The sequence below is a fragment of the Piliocolobus tephrosceles genome, chromosome 10 (genome assembly GCF_002776525.5).
Source record: "Piliocolobus tephrosceles isolate RC106 chromosome 10, ASM277652v3, whole genome shotgun sequence".
Lineage (NCBI taxonomy): Eukaryota > Metazoa > Chordata > Mammalia > Primates > Cercopithecidae > Piliocolobus > Piliocolobus tephrosceles.
In genome coordinates this window covers 31137548-31157969 of record NC_045443.1, presented here as the reverse complement: position 1 = coordinate 31157969, position 20422 = coordinate 31137548, and the positions used below count along the sequence as shown (strand labels likewise).

The 20422-nt window shown below is 48.9% G+C and overlaps 1 protein-coding gene across 2 annotated transcripts in view; it reads right to left on the bottom strand.

Annotated features, from left to right (window-relative positions):
• The window catches only part of TSPAN11 (tetraspanin 11), a 70171-nt gene extending 50261 nt beyond the window's left edge, over positions 1-19910 (bottom strand). Inside the window, exon 1 of one of the 2 annotated variants that reach the window (XM_023208923.1) lies at positions 19865-19910. The gene's annotated coding sequence lies outside the window, so the exon portion shown is untranslated. Of the gene's footprint in view, positions 1-19657; positions 19705-19864 lie in introns of those variants that run through there. The other variant, XM_023208922.1, reaches the window with a different exon arrangement.
• Positions 19911-20422: the final 512 nt, after the last annotated feature.

Here is a 20422-nt window from a genome sequence, read left to right as displayed (position 1 = left end):
CATTCACGCTGTGATCTGAATCAGAAGCACCTGCTCCTCTCTGCCTGTCCAAATGCTCAGGGCTCAGAAGGATCCCATCCTCTCTGAAGGTGGCTGTCCCCACCTTCCCAGATCCCCAGAGCGGCACCGAGTGCCTGTGGACCACAGCAAGTGATCTGGGTCCTTTTCAGTACCATATTTACTTAGCAGGCTGATAGAGTTTGTGGGGTAACTCTCCGAGCCTGTTGGCTTGAGCTGAGGCAGCTGAACCTCACAGTGCAGTCAGGACCCTTTCTCTGGGTCTGCCCTTCTTTGCTGCCTGTGCTTCGTGAGGTATGTTACTGTCTTCTCGGGGTGTTTGTTTTCCCAGCTATCAGCAGAGTGGTTCTCCTGAGCAAGTCTCAGAATTATCTGGAGGGCTTGTTAAAACACAAATTGCTGGGTCCATCCCCAAAGTTCTGATTCATTAGGTTTAGGGTGAGACCCTGGAGAATGTGCTCTCAGAAGGGTGACTAATGATCCCCATTTGCCCAGAACAGAGGGATTTCTTGGAATATGGTAATACTGTTCAGTGTTAAACCTGGGTAATACCGGAAAACCAGGATGGCTGGCCACTGCTCCCAGATGCTGCTGGTCTCGGGACCACACTTTGATTCAATGTTCTTCAAGGCCCTTTCCAGTTCTGAAAGTTCATGACCTTGCAGTGTAAGTATCCTTCACATCTGAAACTAACTGAGTGGGGCGGAGCACAAGGGTGGCCGTGTTCTCTCATGCTAACTCACATTTAGGACACAGTTCCTGTTGAAATGTCAAGGATTTCCCAGATACCCTGGTAACGGGCCTCAGTGGGCCTTCTTCCAGGCTGAGGTTCTGACTGCAGAACAAAGCTGGGATTCAGGGGAAGCCAGCAGGCCCTGGGGGCCATTAATGTCATAGGCAGGACCCAGGCCATAGGACATCTCAGAAAAGCAACCGCAGATGCCTCGATGGTGAGGTGATGGATTTTGGCGACTTTCTTCAGGGCCGGATGTGTAATGTCATGGGCTGTGAGACTTGGGGATCATTGTGTCTCCGGCTGGATCCCCCCTTCCCTAAGTGAATGAGGGTCAAAGCACAGAGAAGACAAGGGACATGTAGAAAGGGCCCAGCTGGCTGGCCAGATGTGCTGGGAGTCCCAGTGAACAGGGCAAGGCTCCGGCCAGGGCCAGCGACCAGAAGCAGAGGGACCACAACTATTGGCTGAGCGGGAGAGCCGAGTCCTTTAATGGTGATGGGTGGCAGGGAGTTGAGGAGTGCTTGGGAGCTGATTTTTATAAATCAGACATAAATACAAGGCATTTTCAGGCCCTGGGCCAGCTACATCCTTTACACACTCAAAGATGTGTGGAGTCACCAGCAGGTGCCAGGCCTGGTACTTAGAACCACTGGACTTAACTCCTTCAGGAGCTGACAGAGCCATGCAGGGTGGGCCACAGGCATATAAACAACTTCCAGACACGGGAGCACTTTGGAGATGCTGGCCTGTGTTGGTAATGGGAACACAGAGGGAGGGTGTTCATTCGGCCAGACAGGGATGGTGGGGGCAGGGGGATGGCAAAAGGAAGGGGCATTTAATCTGGTCCTTGAGGACAGGCAGGGTTTCTGAGGGCAGAAAAGGAGCAGGGGTTGCCCAGGCGGAGGGGACAGTGTGAGCAAAGGCCTTGGGGAATGGCTGGGCAGCATGGGCCAGTGCAACAGGAAGCACTGGGAAGTCAGGTTCAGGTTAGGGCCTGGAACAGTCTGGCTGGCCTCACTTAGTTGTGACTTGCCTCCCTTTCCCCACATCCTCTACTCCTGGGATCTCATCAGCTTTTTAGCAAAAGCTCCCATTAGCAAAAGCTCAGGTTGGGGGACTCTGACTCTCTATTCCCTAAGCGGGGAGCATCCCATACCCAGGGGAGGGCTTCTGGGGAACTTGGTGCTTCTAAAATAAAAACAAAGCTGGCATATTTCACTTTAAATAAAGTCTTCCAGGTTCAATCATATTGTCACAAGCAACAGGATTTCCTTCTTTTAAAAGACCAAACAGTCTTCCATTGTGTATATACACACATTCCGTTTATCCATTCATCTGTTGATGGACACTTAGGTCGATTCCATATCTTGGCTATTGTGAACAGTGCTGACATGGACATGGGAGTGCAGATATCTCTTTCACATACTGACTTCATTTCCTTTGGATATAGACACAGAAGTGGCTTATGTTAAGTGAAATAAGCCAGGCACAGAAAGACAAATAACATATGATCTTACTCACATGTGAAATCTAAAATCATTGATCCCATAGAAATAGAACGGTTGTTCCCAGGGGCTGGGGTGGTTGTGGGGGGGATTAGGGAGATGATGGTCAAAGGGTTCAGAATTTTTAGACCAGCGGAATAAGTTCAAGAGATCCATTGTATAACAAGATTATTATAGTTAATAATATATTGTATTCCTGAAAAATATTAAGAGAGTGAATGTTACATGCTCTCACCACAAAACGATAATTATATGAGACTAAGTCTACGTTAATTAGACTTAGTCATTCCACAATGTATATATGGTTCAAAAATCCTGTTGTACATGGTAAATACATACAGTTTTATCTGTCATTAAAAAAAAAAAAAAAAAGGAAAACTCCCCACAAAACTAGTGTGTTTGCTATGGGGATAAGCTAGACCCCACTCTGCATCCCTTCAGTTAAATAAGTGCCAGTTTCTACCTCTGAGTTCTTGGCCAACAAAAGGTCATGCCTGCTCGATGGCCAAAGACAGCTGGAAAGGAAAAAACAGTCTAAATGGTTTAATTTATAACTTAATTTAGGCCTCAGATGAAACTTGGTTACAGTCCCTGCATGTGGATTTCCATACCCCATGCCAACAGCCTTGTCCTTCTGTACCCGTTTCCCTCTTATTTAATTTTCACTTTCCTGCTCCATTCCCGATGAGTGGACACTGTGACTGTCCATATTGCTGAAGCTGTCATAGAAGTGAGACTTCTTCAGACTCTTGGAATGGGGTAGCTGGAAGAAGCCAAAAGGATCCTGAGCTCAGCTCCTTTGTGTGAGAATCAAGGAAGCTGAGCCTGTTTGGTGGAGCTTGGGGTCGGGGAACAGGAGGTCACACTGTGGCCAAAGTCACACTGCAGATTAGTGGCAGGGCAGGATCTGGTTTCCTGTCTCCCAGGCCAGTGTTCTTTCCACAGCTACCAACAACATTTTGATTGGCAGATACAGTAATTATAAAAATAAACATTTACTAAATGCTAACTACATGCTAGGCATGCCGCAAACCAAGTGATGTATGTGCATTAATTAATTAAATCCTTAAAATAATCCCATGATGAAATTATCATCCCTTCTTATAGAGGAGAAAACTGAGGCACAGAAGAGTAAGTGGAGACCCAGACACATGAGAGCAGATGTTTGAGACCCAGCAAGTGAGACCTGGACACCCAGAGCAGCTGTTTGACTTTTCCTTATGCAGATCTAGTTTGGGTTTCTTGTAGTTTCTTTTAGCTTGGTGGTCTCTGGTGGAAGCTAAGAATGAGGGGATCTGCCCTGGGCAGAGACCCCAGTCGGGGCTGTGGGAGGCAGCAGGGACAGTGTTCTCTGACCTTTAAGGGAACCTGAGTCAGCAGGGCCATGATGGCTGTCACTGCAAAGAAACCAACTGCTTGGAAAACCCTCTGGAGGGAATCACAACTTCTCCCTGGTCCTCTGTCTCCTTGACTTAGGCCAAAAGATCCAGTGGCTGCCAGTGCCACAGTGAGGCACAGGCTAGGCGGGGGTCTCTGAGCAACTGCTGGCCTTTTCTATCACCATGTTCGTTGTGTGCAGGTAAATGAATTCAGGCAACTCTTTTGGACCAAACCTGGGGTCAGATCGCTAAGTACAGAGTCATGTGGATGGTGCTGTAAGCAGAACTTGAATTAAAACCCTAGCACTAAGAATTCTTTATCTCTGTGCCCTGAGAGACATGTTTTCCTAAGTACATGACTATTTTTTTTTACTTCATTTGCAAGTAACAAATTGCATTCCATGTCTTAGTCAGGACTCTGCTCCTATCATTAGGCAAGTGGTTTGACTTGTCCTTATTCTCTAGATGCAGACATACAGACAGAGTCCCTGGATGGTTTGCTATGTGTGTTTCTCTTTCTTTTTTGGTTATATTCCAATGCCACATACACGCCATGCTTTTCCTAGATCCTTTTTTCTTTTTTAAAAAAGCTGCAGTCTGAAATGAGAACTTCTTCAGTGCTTGTGACAAAAACCAGTGACGAAGCAAACAGAAAATAGCCACTAGTTCGCAAGTTTGAAGATCTGGGTGTGAGTACCAGCTGCCACCTACAGCAGTGTGAACCCCGGACAAATCCCATGACCTCCAGAGCCTCCCTTCCTCCTCTGTAAGATGGAGACGATGCTGGGCCAGCTTTGTCTCGCTTGCATGGTGACTGTGAGGAACAACTGGGATGGAGAATTTGTAAGAACAGTGAGTACTTCAATTTTACGGCACCAGTGCCAGGCAAGAGTAAAGGAATGATTAGACCCAAGTTTCTAAGAGCTTCCCGATGAAAGACAATGGGAAACGGTTGGGTAACCCTAAAAATACATCATTCAGAGCCTGAATCTGATGGCTGGGATGCAGTCTCAGCACCTCTGCCCCTCAGCCCACCGGCCTGCTAGTGCACTCTATTCAGATGGTTGTGAGGGGAGACCCTGTCCCCAGGTGGCCATGAAAAATCTACTTGGAGAAAACCAAGACCTGAGTTTAACAAAGCAAATTGCTTCCGACAGGAAAGTCATTTAAAAGAAGTGGGAAGAAGGCAATGGCTACAGTGATAAGCGCTGTAGAATGAGAGAAGTCCCTCATCTCTGTTTTCAACATAGCAGCAAGGCGCAGCAAAATGAGCACCCTTGGTGGGGTTGGAAGAGGTGCCCCCAGGTGGGGCTGCAGCTGGGGTGCTCCGTGGGTGGGGTTCCAGGAGGCAGCACCGGCAGGGCCTCTGCCATCCCAGCAGGGCCAGTGAGGTCATCAAGTCCAGAAGGTGACAGCTGTCTTGGTGCTTGGGTCACCTCTACACATTCCTTCCCTTCTCAATAGCCCCCAAACACTACTGCAACTTAAGAGGGGCTAGGCCTACACCTAGGCACCTGGATTCTAGTCCAAGTTCTATTTCTAACTTGATCCCTGCCTTTGGGCCTCAGTTCTTCTCACCTATAATACTGGAGTGACCACCTTCCTTACTGGGTTGGGTAAAAATGCGGCCTGATTCCAAGATTTACTGCTGGCACAGTAGTTTCGGACCATTTCTGCATCACCGAATGCTCTGTGCATTTTGTGTGCCTAGGAATAACTGTGGCTAGTGTTTATCATGTACCATGCATCAGGCACGGTACTAAGAGCAGTTGTCCCGCAGTATATGCGGGGGATTGGTTCCAAGATCCCCAAGTATAGCAAAATCCATGCATACTCAAGGTTGTCAGTTGGTCTCACAGAACCCTTGCATGTGAAAAGTCAGCTCTCTGTATATATGGGTTTTGCATCCTGCAAGTACTGTACTTTTTATCTGTTTTGGTTGAAAAATATGCACATACAGGTGGACCTGCACAGTTTAAACACATGCCATTCAAGGATCAACTGTACCTTGTAACAGCGGTCCCCAACCTTTTTGGCACCAGGGACTGGTTTCGTGGAAGACAATTTTTCCATGGATGGTGGAGGTAGGGGCAGGAAGGTTTTGGGATGAAACTGTTCCAACTCTGATCATCAGGCATTAGATTCTCATAAGGAGTGTGCAACTGAGAGCTCTCACATGTGAATTCATAATAGGGTTCATGCTCCTATGAGAATCTAATGCCACTGTTTATCTGACAGGAGGTGGAGCTCGGCGGTAATGCTCGTTCACCCACCACTCACCTCTTGCTTTGAGGCTGGTTCCTACTGGGGCATGGTCTGGGAGTCAGGGACTCCTGCCTTGTAAGCATTCTCTTTTAATCCTCACCACCCCATGAGGTAGGCACGCACGTCATCCACATGTTACAGAAGAGGAAAGGGAGACAGAGGTTAACTCTGGTTTACACCTGTTGTGGACATAATTATGAGCAGTGCTTCTATTCACTTAAAAAACATCCCAGGTTGGCTCTTGACCACCACGTTATGCTGCTTGTCAACAATATTCAATATTCCTCAAGCTTCCAAACCCGTCAGATTCCCTCCACACTCTATGTCTTTCTCCAAGCCACTTCTTGCTCTTACATCCCAGGGTCAACAATCCCCATTAATGAAGCCTGAGGCATGCCCCTTAGCTATATTATCTGATAAAATCTGAGTTGAGTTCTGGGCCCTGAACACCCAACAGAGTACCTGATGTATGAATGAAGGAAGGAAGGAATGCACTAAGGAGCCATGTGAATGCTCATGAACTCTTTGAGAATCACTTAAGTATTTCTTATCCCACTCAGGCTCTCACCTGGTTCCCCAAGAACCTAAGTCAAAGGTATTGGAATGGAGAGAACTGAAACTCAGGCCATCGCTTCCATGGCTTGCACCTGTGGGAATGTGCAGGCTGCATTTCTGTGCAGGCACCAGCCAGTTCTCCCAACAGGGCCCTTTGGGAGTCTTTCACAAGCCAGTCCAGGGATCGCCCCTGTCTTTTTCTCCCTGAGCTTTCTCTGCAGTCTCCACAGTGTCTTCTCTTTTCCCTCGTTTTCCAATTTCAGCCTCAGATGAGAGACACAGACCTATGTCCATTGTGTATCAAAGTAAAAAATCCTTTTGAAAATAATCCAAACAAGGCACCAACATGAACAGGACAGTTCCACTGATGGGAAACACCTGAGGGCATCATCAGGCCCTTCTTTAGAGGAGTGAGACCTCAGAAGAAACCCACAGCAGGAGGGGGCAGCTCTGACAGGGATTGAAAATGAATATGCAGTCTCCTCACTTCTCCTAACCCTTTGCCCACTTTTTCTTGCCTTTGCTCCAGTCCTTAAAAACGGACCCACAGCAGAGGCCGGGAAAGCCCAGAGCCCCTAAGGCCCACCACAAGTGTGACCTCAGTGTCAACAAACACAAGTGGCTCCCTTCTCCTGCTGTAGAACTCAGCGTCACAAGCGGCAGAGCTGTTAGAGATAGAGTGTGTGCATGTGGCTGAATTTGAAGGTAGATCATTACATAAACGAATGCCAGATCTGAGGAAGGCACATCATCCTGCCTCTGTTTCAGAAATTATGATTTCCTAGTTATGAAGACAGGTGTTTTATGGCCTTGAGAAACCATCTCTCTCAGACTCTGGCCAGTAGTCGAACACCCAGCCCCCTGAAGCTTCAGCATAGTGGTCGGGCCCTCATCTGGTCCAGGTTTCTTACTTGTCTCAATAACTCAGTGAGGCAGATGCCATTCCTTCGGGATTTACTTTTTATTTATTTATTTTTTTGATGGAGTCTCGCTCTGTCGCCCAGGCTGGAGTGCAGTGAAGCAATCTTGGCTCAATAGAACCTTCGTCTCCCAGGTTCAAGCAATTCTGCCTCAGTCTCCCGAGTAGCTGGGACTACAGGCATGCACCACCATGCTCACCACACCCAGCTAATTTTTATATTTTTAGTAGAGACAGGATTCACCATGTTGGCCAGGCTGATCTCGAACTCCTGGTGTCAAGTGATCCACCCACCTCGGCCTCCCAAAGTGCTGGGATTACAAGTGTGAGCCACTGTACCCGGCCCACTTCTGTTTTATAAACAAGGAGGCTGAGGCTCCTTTAGCAGACCTGGGAATCAAGCCCAGGTGTTGCTGATGCCAAAGTCAAGGTCTCTCAGGTTTGGGCTTTTAGTAGGCTTTGAGGAGGGAAGATAAGCTGTCCCCATCCAGAGTTGATTTCTCTGTCCAGGCTTGGTCCTTGGAGCACTGAGATGCTTCCTGAGAAGCTGCTCAGAGCAAGGATGGAAGCTTCAGGGGTGACCCATTCAGGGTGAGCTCAGGATCTGTAAGGCAAAGAGCAGCAGCAGCAGAAGGCCCAACACCCCAGGGTGCTGGGGTTCCCCTGAGGGTGGGACATGGTTGAGACACATGAGAATGGCTGCCCCTGGAATTGTGCAAGGCACAGTCTGTGCAGGTATGCACAGCTGCCCTGCAAGTGCCCAGCTGCTCATTGGACAAGCTGCTCATCTTCTTTCTAGCTCTGATTTTTAATAAACCAGCACCCCTTCTAACTCCCCATCCTTCCCTGCCCAGCCTGGGTGCCTTCCTTTTCATGGGGTCAGCTGGGGAAATCCTGATGTTTATTGGAAGTTACCAACCAGGGACTGGGCAGCACAGTATATAGTGGGTGAGCGGTTGGGGCAGGTGTCTAAGGGCTGGGTTGCTCATGTCCAGTAAGGGCGGACAGACATTTGGGGGGTGGTACACCCAATAAAAGACCCCCATGGATCTCTTTAAACAGATACGCTGTAGTGATCTGTAGGTAGATATTTTCTTTTCCTTCTAGAGGATGGGATGTGGCATTAAACTTCCTTAAGTTTGATTCATAAGGGAGCCAAGACTACTAATGGTCTCCCGGAAGATTTTTCTCCCCTTCTTCCATTAAAATGGAGTCGTAGCTGGTTATGTGGCCACCTAACAAGTGACCGCATTCCCCAACCCTTCTAGCAGCTAGCTTTGGCTATATAGTATTCTTGACAATGGATGAGTGGAAGTAGTACTCCACCCCTGGACCTTAAAATACTTCCCATGCACATTGCCACAATCTTTCCCCTTCCAGTCTTTCCCTTGCTACAGATGTGTCTGAAACCAGCTTCAACCATGCAGACAAGGACAGCACCTCAGAGTGGTGGTTCTCAAACATCAAGGGTACATTAGAATCACCTGGAGGGCTTTCAAAACTACAGTGCTCCCCTACTAAAGATTCTGAGTAAGTCTGGGGTGATGCCTGAGACTCTGCATTTCTAACAAGTTTCCAGGTGAGGCTGACGCTGCTGGTCTAGGTACCACACTTTGAGACCACGCACTACCCTTAGGGATGGCAGAGAAACAAGGGCAGGCACCTGGCTCCCTGTGTGACTGCGTGGAGCAGAACAGCTTGCCTAGCCTGAACTGTTATATGAGAGAAAAAGAAGCTTCTTTGTTCTTTAAGCCACAGTCCTGTCGGGTTTCTGACACGCAGCTCAGCCTTTGTTTTAATTGACTCCTATAGCTGGGGGTCAGAGACTTCGTACAAATGTCCCTGCTCCACTACCCCCATCCTCCCCAAAAAAATACTGCTCTAGCTCCACTTCTAGAAGCAAAAAATTAGTCCTGAATAAGACTAGTATAGTGAGCCAGGATACAATCTCAGCTGTTAAGATGCAACAGTTCAACCTAATGACCATGCGTACTTTGACCAGACTTTCTCAAGTCACATTTTCTTAGATCCTGTTTCCCTCTTAAGTTATTGCCAGATCTTTCTTCCTCTGAAGCCTCACTTCATCCCTTCTTCCTGCACCCCACCACTGTCTGACCTCCTCCACCACCCACTCACCCCAAAGTCACTCCTAATTGCCAGAGCCAAAGGTGGCTTTTCCTATCTCCTCCTACTTCATCTCTGCTGAATTTGAAAAGTTGGTCACACCTTCTTTTGAAGCTTTCTTTCCCCACTTCTGGTTTCATGTTACCACTCTCATTGTATTCTTCTCCAAGTTTCCAATTTGCCTTGATCTGAACATCATAACCAAGTCTCCGAAACTGTCCTCTCTTCCTTGGCCTCATCGACTGGTCCTCCTCCTGGTTTACAGCTTTAAGGCTGGCATTCCCTCCAGGGTGAGGTGGGGAACATTTTGTGCTTTGCCTCTTGTCTCCTCTTTGCTACCCCCATTCACGCCAAACTCCAAGCATCTCCAGCTGATGACTCTCAAAGCCTGCGGGGCTCCAGGCTCATGCTCATGACCACAGACCCCCTAACATCCAGCATGCCCAAAACTAAGTCAGTATCTTCCCACTGCAACCCATCCATCTTGTATTCCTAATCTGTGACACTCCATCCACCTATGCAGTGCTCACTCCTTTTTCTCAGTGTTACCACTTCCCACACCAACACTAAGCCATTCCTTTCTGCAGCTCTTCTCAATGAACATCTTGTGAACCCACCACTCCACTCTTGTCCCTGAAGCTGCCCTGCCTGAGGCTGCCCTCCTCATTTATCATTGTAGGGGTGTGCTTGGTGGTTCATGTATCTGTTTTCTCCCTTGAAATCAACCAGTTAATTATTAATTCATTGAACATCCGAGGCCTCGTATGTGGCACACAATGTGCCAGGTGCTGGAGATTCCCAAAGACAAAGAATGAAGAAAAGAGAATGAATTAAGCTGTCCCTGACCTCAAAGAGCTCACAGCTGGGGAAATGGACACATCAACATCACTGTAGCACAATGTATGCAGTTCAGGGAGAAAAATGTGTGCAGGAGTGCTGAGGAGGGAGCTGTGGGCAAGGGTTTTGAAGGAAGAGCAGGAATTAAGCAAAGAAGGTGACAGAGAAGGTATGTGCCAGGCTCAAGATTTCAGGATTTTATTGTGTAAGCAATAGGGAACCACTGGGCTTTCTGATCCAGGGAATGAGACTTAAGAGTCACCCACCACTTATGAGGTTAAATTAAAAAAACCTAAATGGTTCAGCAGGTTATAAACCAGAGCTGGCGTTAGGGAATAAGCATCCATTTAGATGAGTTCTAAAACTACTTCTCTGTAGGGATAATTGGGCATGTGTTAATTGATTTCCTGTGATTCTGCAAGACCATGGCAGAGACCATGTCACCTAGGACAGTCAAGGGCTGTCCAGCCTGGCCTATGGTCAGTCCATGGCAGCTGACCCAGGCTGCCTAACTGCACCAATGGACCCAGCTAGGAAAGTGGAGAAGGCTGCTGGTGACCCTAAGCCCATGCAGGAAAATCACTGCCTCTTGGCACTAAGAGCACAGGGTTTTAACTTTCACACAATGGGTTGCAAAAATACTTTCCCAAAAGAACAACGCAGTCAGGTGTGGTGGCTCATGCCTATAATCCCAGCACTTTGGAAGGCCGAGGTGGGCAGATCACCTGAGGTCAGGAGTTCAAGACCAGCCTGGCCAACATGTGAAACCCCATCTCTACTAAAAATACAAAACTTAGTCAGGCATGTTGGCGGGTGCCTGTAATCCCAGCTACTCGAGAGGCTGAGGCAGGAGAATCACTTGAACCCAGTAGGTAGAGGTTGCAGTGAGCTAAGATCACGCCATTGCACTCTAGCCTGGGAGACAAGAGTGAAATTCCACCTCCCAAACAAAAAAAAAAAAAAAAAAAGGAGAGAGAGAGAGAGAGAACAATGCATTGGCTAATATACTTACTGCTCCCTTGAAGCTAAGCTCAATTATAGTGAAGGATACAGTCTATACTTTTTCCCACACTCAGAGAATGATCTCTGTGGTAATTTCCCCAGTTTTCTTGACTGAATGGATGTATGATTTCTGTGGAGAAGAGCTGCTCTTTTCTTCACCCCATGAAGACATGTTGTATGAGGCCCTGTCTGGGTGGGAGCTGCTTGCTCACCTCCCTGCAGGGAAGACCAGTGCTTGGCACAAGGGGAATTTGGCTGGGGAGAGTGTGTGCTCTTGGATCACGGGAGAGGGGCAGGGGCTGAAGGAGTCCTTGCTTCCCATGATGACCAAAGAAAGGGGAGTTGCCAAAGTGATGCGAGGGATATCTGTTGACAGCTGTGTTGTGTTTATAAAGGCAATAGCACACAGATGGGGGTGGGGACAGGCAGAGGCCTAGGTTTCAGAGGCAGAGGTCTTAGATTTAGGAGGTCCCTCTCTACTTGCCAGCACCTCAGGCAAGTCACTGACCCTCTCTGTGACTGAGTTTCTTTACCTGTATTCTGAGAAATTTATGGTAGTAGTAGATTCTTTCAAATAAATTTTTATGTAGAGCAGGGGTATCCAATGCTTTGGCTTTCCTGGGCCACAGTGGAAGAAGAATTGTCTTGGGCCATGCATAAAATACCCTAACACTAATGATAGCTAACGAGCTAAAAGAAAAAAACTGCAAAAATCTTCTCATAATATTTTAAGTTTCCTAATTTGTGTTGGGCTGCATTCAAAGCTGTCCTGGGCCCTGTGCAGGCCGTAGGTTTGACAAGCTTGATGTAGAACCTCAGTATATAAGGCAGATAAAGCAGGATCTCTTTTGTTGAAGGGGTGTGTTAAGCCTCCCCAGCCATGTGGAACTGTAAGTCCAATTAAACCTCTTTTCCTTCCCAGTCTCAGGTATGTCTTTATCAGCAGTGTGAAAATGGACTAAGATGCCAGAGAAGCTGAGCCTGGATGGATTCTCTGGAGCCTGTACCCAGGCCTTGGGATCTGAGTCCATGTGACCACAACAAGGCACACATGGCTGCCAATTCCAGCAGGTGCAGAGCAGGAGTCCTCTGTGGTTGGCTCTGCTCTGCCCCTCAGGCATGAAGCCAAGACAGAAACATCTGAAGTGCATCTTCCCAGTCACCCCCGTCCACCTGGGCCTGGCCCACCCAACAGCTGGGGGCTAGTGCCTTGCAGAAATTTGAGAAGGCCAGGGAGCTGGGTAATCATGACTCTGAGAGCCCACATCCATAGTCCCCCAGAGAGCCGGGCCAAAGTGGATGACACCTCCAGGTTTTGGGGACTCCCAGGTTTGGATTTAGGACTGAGATTGGAGCTAAAGGTCCATAGGCATCTCTATTCATGGGGGCCCTGGTGTGTGTTCACTGCTGTGTGTAGGTGTGAAGGGAAGGGGTATAGGACATGGCCCCTCATGGCTGTCTAGAGGACATGGGAGGCATTCCAGGCCCCAAATCAACAATGATCTCAACTCAATCTGAATCAAGAGCTCACCATCAGGCTTGATACAGGGGACCCAGAGTCTAAGACACAGGGGCCTCAACAACACTGCTGTCCCTTCCACTGGAGAAGGTCCCCAGAGCAGCCTGTCCCAGGTCCACAGCTGCAGCCACTACAGCCACAGCCACTCTTTGCTTGACCTGACAAATTTCTGAGAACTGGATGGGCAATGACTGGTTGGATGCCGCAGAGGACACGCATGAGCTTCAGGGAGAGGTCAGTGCAGAGGCTCCTGCACCATCCCGGACAGAGGTAGCGGGCAGCTTTCCTCCCTTTTCCCATCCCCAGTGCTGAGAGGAGGGAGCTGGAAGGGGGAACATAAACGTGAGCCTGGTTCTCTGATGTTTGGTTTACGGGTTGGGCTGTCACATACATGGAGAGAAGATTAATGTCTTACTGGCTGCAGGACCTTGGGCAGGTCACCTAACCTACCTGAGCCAGTGTCCTCCCGATTTGGGGGTTGGGCTGTCACATACATGGAGGGAAGATTAATGTCACTCTTACTGGCTGGGGGACCCTGCGCAGGTCACCTAACCTATCTGAGCCAGTGTCCTTCTCTGCCCAGTGAAATTAGAGGGCAAGGATCACCCAGAGAGTGACTGTGATGCCCCAGCCTGTGCCTGAATTCAGTCAGTGTTGGTTGGATGTGCAGCTGCCTCTCCCCACTACAGCAGCAGCTGCAGCCCAGCTAGAGGATGGTGGCAGTTTGTCATCCTGCGGCTCTGGCCGGGGTCAGCCAGGCCGGAGGAGAGTCCAGCCTGTGGGGTAGAAAGACAGGCTCTCCCACAAAAGCCTTCATCGTGGACCACGTCGTTTCATGCTTAAGGACATTTACAACCTGTACACTGGGAATCAGAAAGGCAGCGTCATTCCCTTCTAGGCATCAGGAATTGAATTTCAAAAGCCAAATGACTTAAAATCTCATCTCCTTTCCCAGATAGGAGGATTTGAACAATTTCTCATTTGCTTTCAAAATAGTCCCTATCTTGTCTCTGGAACAGGATACCATGGCGTAGCAGTAAGCCCAAAAGACAATTCCTTCCATGGAGTTATAACTTGGGGGCTCCTGAAATTGTATAAAACATTTTTACCATCTATGTGCTGCGGTTCCATAGGTTTTAGTAGATCTCCAAAGGAGTTTGTGACACTCTCACACAAACAGGGTATGAACCACTGATGTCCAACCCTTCTTCCTTTTTTGGGTAGGCACAGACAAGGCCTGTATTATCAACTCTCAAGAGAAGGATCATACGCCCAGCACAGTCGCAGAGACCTAGTGAGCCCCAGGGATGCTACCAGAGGAATAAAAACAGTTGAGTTAGCGATGTTGAGTGCATTGATGAGTAGTTGAGAGCAGCAATGCCACTGCTCCGGTAAGAACAAAATACAAGTGCATATATGAGCTATGAAATCGGAATTGTGTAGTTTGATGATTCTACACACGTTAAATGCTCAGTCTTTTAAACTGGCATTGCACAATATTAAGGATGAACAGGAAAATTCATGCTAATAATTTAAAAATTTAATTTTTCTTTACTTAAAATATCATTAAATAGTAAATAAAAATACCACATGACAAGTTGAGGGAAAGACCACGGAAAAAAGGAAAAGGCTTATATTTATAAAGGTATAAATATACCTTTAATGGTATCTTTTCCTGCATTTGAGCTAGGGTTCCATGTTTTCATTTGGCACTGGGTCCCACAAATTACCTATCTGGCTCTGGTTGAGGAACTTCTCCCTGAGGCACAGTCTCGGTGATGACTGATAAGCACCTTCCTAAAATGTCCATTCAATGAACATTTATTGAATTCTTACTGTTTGCCAAGCTTTGCACTAGTTGCTAGGGATAAAAAGTTAATAAACATAATTTGATTCTCAAGTAGGATAGGATGAGGACTCTAATTTTTTTTTTTTTTTTAAGAAAGAGTCTCACTCTGCCGCCTAGGCTGGAGTGCAGTGGTGCGCTCTTGGCTCACTGCAACCTCCATCTCCCAGGTTCAAACGATTTTCCTTCCTCAGCTTCCCGAGTACCTGGGATTACAGGCACCTACCACCACACACAGCTAATTTTTGTACTTTTAATAGAGACGGGGTTTCACCCATGTTGGCCAGGCTGGTCTTGAACTCCTGACCTCGGGTGATCTGCCCACCTTGACCTCCCAAAGCACTGGGATTACAGGCATAAGCCTAGGACTCCAATTCTAAAAGCACAGCATAGGACCGTGGTTTCCAACTATCAAAACCCTCGTGCTTATCTATAAAAGGCTGCTCTGGGAGAGAAATCTCTTTACTGCATTTCAAGAACGCTCATAGAAACTTGAATTTCTACCTGACAAAAAGGCTTCAGTCAAGCTACCATACCAGCTATGTGATTAAATGTTTGCTAACTGTGCCAGACCTCAGACAAATCAGACAACACCAGTCTGCTTCTGTCCTTTGTCCTTTTTTCTTCTGGGCTTTTTAAACACACTAGAATCTGCTAGCAAATGACCTAAACTGATATATATCAAGCAGAAAGGAATCAAACTATCAGTTATGGGGTCTTTGATCATTAATCTTTTTAAGATAGAGAAATACATTCTCATTTATATTGAAGTTTGGCTGACAAACCCTTTCAAAACACAGAGCACATATTAAAAAAAAAAAAAAAATGAATGCCTAAGCCAGGACAGGGCTGAGAACCGATGGGGGATTTATCCCATACTACCATCAAGGAGGGTCCCCTACTCCCTTTCAAAACACACCAGGGAACCATCAGAGCAATTCTCATTTCCTGAACCTCTGTAACATCCTCGATTCTTGATATTTTACAGCAAAAATCCTTAAGCTCTAAGCAGGGCCACGTGCAGGGCAGTGAGAGAGGGACGCAATTACTTCCCTCTCCATAGTTGTGAGTGGAAGTCGCATGGCCAGTTGGAAAAGCATCCCAGGGAGAAAGGGAGTGCTTGACTGGCCTGGGGCCTACCGAGCACGACGCCATGGACCCCCTGACTACTATAGGGGAGACCAGCATTAGACAAGGTCCCACAGTCGTCGCCACCTCACCATGAGCCCTTTTTCAAAGTCCTTCATTGTGGTCATCAGACACCTGGGTGCTCTGTACCTCTCTTCTGAGTTCTGCCCCATGCACCCTGCTAGGAGTTGAGGTCATTTCCTCGATTTACAGATGAGGAAACTGAAGCTTAACATAACACACAGAAGTTCACACGGAGAGGAAGGGGCAGAGCCAGGATCTGTGCCTGAACCATCTGGCCCTAGAGCTGGGCTCTCCTGCCACCCTTGCTGCCGGCTGCCTCTGCCTGCCCTCTGCACACCTTTCCTCCTCAGAGCTCCAGCTGCGGCTGGGGTGAGTGCCACTTAATCTGCACTCAGCTGTTTTCTCATCCCTTCCTGGGAATGAGTTTAATGTCCTCAACAACGAGTGCTCAGAGGTCAGGGGCTAGGTCCTTAATGCATGTCTCAGGGCCTGGAAGTTCAAAGCTCACAGCAGGCACTTGGAAAACATACATGTATAGTGTATATCTGCTGCCCCCTCCCCAATTTCCTCTACCTTGTGGAGTGCCATCTTGCGAGTATAAACCTTTGAACCCAGAAATCCACCAGAGTCAGCCAGAGCAGGGCATCATCAAAAGGGAAGCAAAGACAGCATCAAAAGGAATGAACAGAAGGTCTAGTTCTCTACTCCCGACCCTTCTCTCCACTTCTCTCCACAGTCTCCCTCCTCAACAACCCACCTAAACCAACCAAACTGAACACCACCACCTCCTCAATCATGGGCACAGTCATTAATGCTCCTCCTATGGGGCTTAGAAAAGGGTGGTAAATCTAGATTCTGTGCCCCGAACCGAGGCACGGTGTTGGACACAGCAGCTGTGCTGCCACTTCCAAGTGTATTTCTAGGAAAAGGCAACACAAGAGACTGTTTTACATGGAGGAGAGCTTGGAAAGCCCAGGAAGCATGGCTGCTGTAAATACAGGTCAGGGTCATCACGTGTAAATATAGCCAGGTCTCGTCACGTGGCTGTCCTCTACGCTCAGTAATCACTCAGAGACCAGAATTCCTCAGCACTGGCACAACTACTCAAGAAAAACAATGCTGAGTGGGCATCTACTGGGAGTGAGGCACGTCTGGGCAAGTATGCCTGGGAATACCCCCGATAGAGGATGATGACAGACAGAGTCACCCTAGATAGGTAGCTCTCAAATATCTGTGCACAGCTTGTCCACCTTGCAGATGTTTGGTATCCTCTGTCTAATGCCTGTCTCAGATATAGATGGGTTAGAGTTCTCACATAGCCCTTGCTGCTGTGTTGTAAGCAAAATCGTTTCCATATTAACTCTGACCAAAATTCAGGAAATTAAACCAGTAGCATAAAAATAGCCATAAGATGAATTCCATGGCTAAGCAGAAATGGTTTGTGGAACAACCACTTTGTACGTCTGAATCCTGCCTATAATCCTCGTTGAGGGTCAAGTGCAGATTTCTTCCAGTTGCGGTACTATTATTTCTACTTGGAGTTGAAAAGACCCCTCTAAGTCTTCTGGTGCAACAGTTTTTTAGTTTTATTTTAGTGAGAGAGCCTTTACTTCAAAGGAGATCCTATCTGGAAGCTGACATGTAACTTAGATGGACCCCGAGCTGCTGGTGTGAGGGAACTGGGGCCCTGCCAATGGAACCTGCTCTTCCCTTCCAAAGCTCCCAGGAGTACAATTTGAAAAACACACATGCACACTCCCTTCCTAATTGATTCACTCACTGATTCACAAACAATAATATCTCTTGAACACCTACTGTGCTGCAGGTGGAGCCAGCAGGTAACAGCACAAAGGCAGCCCCGCTTTTGGTGAGTTCACGTTGTAGTAGGATGTGGCAAAGCTAAGTTCAGACAGGTCGCAAGTGCTAGGAAGGAACAATGATGTGATCATGGCTGGGAGGTGGCTACTTTGGATGGGGGATCAGAAAGGCCTCTCTGAGGAAGCAAAACACAGTTGAAATCAGAATGATAATCTGGAAAGATGCCCTGATTTGGACCAAAGAGGAAGCAAAACCAGAGAGGTGATGTGACCTTCCCCAGGCGGGAGCTGAACCAGGACCTGACCTAGGTTGCCGGCATCTCCCACCCAAGGATCTTTCCTTTTACAAACACTAAACAGCAACCACATGTAAAAAAGTCTCAGTGACAGGTGACATCCGAGGCTGGACAAACCACCCAACTACATCCTGGAATTCGGTGCCGTCTGTGCATGACTTTTGATGCCTCCCTCCTTCTTCAGCCCAGTCCAGGGTTGGCCTTGGGTCTGAAGGTGCTGTAACCCAAGAGACAGAACTCAGTGGTGGACACTCCAGACCTGTGACCTTAGCTGGGAAAGCTTCATCTCCTATCTCCCTGGCTGCAAACTGTGAAGGGTGCTCCTTACTGCTTCATTTGGTGGCATAAAGAGAAAAGCAAGTTGGTGGTTATAAACGTCCTGGGCTCATCTGAAACAGGGATCTCTGGAAAGTCAAGGTGCTCTAGGGAGACCTAAAGACACCAAAGTCAGTTTTCCTCTTGTTCTGCAGCAGGCACTCACACAAGAACTACGGGGAATCACACAGGCCTGTACATATTTTACACATGAGTCCAAAGGTGGGTGTAAAATTCCTATTATGCTGAATATTGTGGGAAGGAGCACACAAATGCCTCCCTCTGGTACCCACAAACCAAACGGCTCTGGGCCACCTAAGCACTTGCCAGGCCACCAACTTGGCCCCTGTGGGCCAGCAGTGCCCCCTCACCCTAGGAGTCTTAAAGCATTTCCAGGCATTACTTGGAGCCTCCAGTCCCTTGGGAGACAGGTGGGGCCAGTGGTTATTAGTCCCATTTTGCGCACAAAGCAAATGAGCCCCAGATGACCTATCTGTCTAGGGAACAATGCTACTGACACAGTGACAGCCATTAAGTTCTGATTCAAACCTGTCTCCAGCCTCTAACTGCTGCTTTCCACTACAATCCACCTGCCCACAAATCGAACACAGACCATCCACTTTTGCCTAACACCACCCTCATTGTCTTCTTCACGCTCTCCTGCACACACCCTATGCTCCACAGTGCACTTAGGAGTTTTTCCATAAGCTGCCCCCACCTCACAATACTTGCTAGGAACTGGAGACCTCTGGAACACTTATTCCTCCTGCACACACAGCAGCTTAGACTCAAGTTAAGATGTTGTCCCACCAACCCCAGCTGAGCTGCCTCCCTTTCATACTTTCCAGCCCGTTCACACATGTGCACACTGCACATAACGCTGGTGAAAAGGATACACCCCAGAACCTTCCATGCCTTCTTTCCACATGGAGTCGCCCAACTGCACGTGCAAGGACGGGCACGAAAACACAAGTGACAGGGCCTACACAGCCATGTTGTCACAAATACACAGACGGGCCCAGAACACGGGGACATCCCTGCACAGGCCCTCTGAAAGCAATGTGTACCAGATACAGCAGCTGCCAGCACTTAGCAACCCCTGCGTTGCATGGGGTATGCTGCCAAGGCCTGTCTGCGTCTTGCTAAGGCGACTCTGGGTCTGTCATCTTGGTGTACGCACAAGAGGCAGCTACTTGAACTCAGGGTGGACAAAGAATGACATTTTCAAGAGGAACAGACATGCCCCGGGCACGCTGGATGGCACGAGGCCCTCAGAGGCCCAGAGTTCTCTCCCAAGGCACAAGTGCAGAAAGGCAGACTCAGGCGCGAAGTTACGGACGCCGTGCTGCGTGTTCCGTGCAGACACCAATACCTGCTCACATGCCCCGCGATGTCCCAGGCATTCCTGCCTCCTCCACTCCTCTTCGGCAGCCGGCTTCCCTCTGCCTGCCCGAGGGAAGCTTGGAACAGTCTAGCTCGGGACTGCGGGCGGGGCTGGCAGCGGAGGTGGAGGTGCCTCTCCCAGAACCCCAGCCTCTCCTTTGGCGCCCCCACTCCCCAGGCGCGCTTCTGCACTTACCCGGTCAGGGGCTCCGGACGCGGCGACGGAAGCTGCGCCTAGAGAGGCGAAGAGCGGCGGCTCCCGGGGCCGCCCAGCCGCCCACCGCCCGCAGCCAACGCTCTTCCCTCCCAGCCCGGGAAGGTCAGCTTGCGGACAGCACGGCAGGCGCCCCCGCGCCCACGGAGGCTTCCTGCCGGCCCTAGCGTCTCCCCCTCGCCGCCCCGCCCAGCGCTCCGCCGCGACGCCCCGGCGCCGGCTCTCTCAGCCCAGCCGGCAGGACGCGCCCAGGAGCCCCGCACGCTAGCTGCCGCCTCTTTGTTTGGGAGTTTGCCTCTGTGCGATTCAGAGCACGCGGAGGGAATTAAGTCAGAGTCCGAGGCAGCTGTGCGGTTGCCGGGGGGGATCCCTGCAGGGGGCGGGGCAAAAGGATCGACTAGTGGGGCGGTGGAGCGACTTTCAAACTCCCGCCCTCCGCAGCTCCCCGCTTATGTCCCCCTGCCCTCTACGTTTGTCGGCCCCTGGGAGAGGTTGGCCTTTGGGGATTTCCAGGGACTCTAGGGACAAGCTTGTCTGATA